A 1,645-nucleotide genomic window follows, 5' to 3' on the forward strand; every position below is an offset into this window, starting at 1 on the left:
TTCTGTGACAGATTTTTTGTCAAGTTGTTTCCATTAAAAAGTACTGATTTTAAAAACTAATAACTTAAAACTGCCACGCACCAAAAAAAAAAAAAAATGGCCCACAAAACATTCTCCTTTCCTTCTGAAGGTTTTACAATGCATTGTTATCATTAACCAGTCTTTTACTATTAAACTTAAATGGCCAATTGATACAAACAGTTCTGAGACCATTCTTCCACCACTGATTAAGACTGGGGTGGCAGGTATTAGGGATAATATTCATTTAGCCTTCTGAGCTTTCTGGGCAGACTTGGTGACCTTGCCAGCTCCAGCAGCCTTCTTGTCCACTGCTTTGATCACACCCACAGCAACCGTCTGTCTCATATCACGGACAGCGAAACGACCCAGAGGAGGATAGTCAGAGAAGCTCTCAACACACTTGGGCTTGCCAGGAACCATATCAACAATGGCAGCATCACCAGATTTCAAAAATTTAGGGCCATCTTCCAACTTCTTTCCAGAACAACGATCAATTTTTTCCTTCAGCTCAGCAAACTTGCAAGCAATGTGAGCTGTGTGACAATCCAGTACAGGGGCATACCCAGCACTGATCTGACCTGGATGGTTCAGGATGATCACCTGAGCAGTGAAGCCAGCTGCTTCCATTGGTGGGTCATTTTTGCTGTCACCAGCAACGTTTCCACAATGAACATCTTTGACAGACACGTTCTTGACATTGAAACCCACATTGTCCCCAGGAAGAGCTTCACTCAAAGCTTCATGGTGATTGACTTCAGTTGTGACATTGACTGGAGCAAAAGTTACCACCATGCCAGGTTTGAGAATACCAGTCTCCACTCAGCCCACAGGGACAGTGCCAATACCACCAATTTTGTAGACATCCTGTAGGGGCAGACGCAGAGGCTTGTCAGTTGGTCTAGTTGGTGGAAGGATGCAATCCAGGGCTTCAAGCAGTGTGGTTCCACTGGCATTGCCATCTTTGTGGGTGACTTTCCATCCCTTGAACCACGGCATATTAGCACTTGGCTCCAGCATGTTGTCACCATTCCAACCAGAAATTGGCACAAATGCTACTGTGTCAGGGTTGTAGCCAATTTTCTTAATGTAGGTGCTGACTTCCTTAACGATTTCCTTGTATCTCTTCTGGCTGTAGGGTGGCTCAGTGGAACCCATCTTGTTAACACCAACAATTAGTTGTTTCACACCCAGCGTGTAAGCCACAAGGACATGCTCACGGGTCTGCCTGTTCTTGGAGATACCAGCTTCAAATTCCCCGACACCAGCAGCAACAATCAGGACGGCACAGTCAGCCTGAGATGTGCCTGTAATCATGTTTTTGATGAAGTCTCTGTGTCCTGGGGCATCAATGATAGTCACTTGCTGGTCTCAAATTTCCACAGGGAGATGTTGATGGTGATACCATGCTCACGCTCAGCTTTCAGTTTATCCAAGACCCAGGCATACTTGAAGGAGCCCTTTCCCATCTCGGCAGCCTCCTTCTCAAATTTTTCAATGGTCCTTTGTTGATGCTACCACATTTGTAGATCAGATGGCCAGTGGTGGTGGACTTGCCCGAATCTACATGGCCAATGATGATGATGTTGATGTGAGTCTTTTCCTTTCCCATTTTGGCTTTGATTTA

At 45.4% G+C, this 1,645-nt stretch overlaps 1 pseudogene; it reads right to left on the minus strand.

Moving 5' to 3' along the window:
* Nucleotides 1–258: 258 nt before the first annotated feature.
* LOC127492692 (elongation factor 1-alpha 1 pseudogene) lies at nt 259–1,645 on the minus strand (annotated as a pseudogene).

Source organism: Oryctolagus cuniculus, chromosome 1 (genome assembly GCF_964237555.1).
Source record: "Oryctolagus cuniculus chromosome 1, mOryCun1.1, whole genome shotgun sequence".
NCBI classification, from domain to species: domain Eukaryota; kingdom Metazoa; phylum Chordata; class Mammalia; order Lagomorpha; family Leporidae; genus Oryctolagus; species Oryctolagus cuniculus.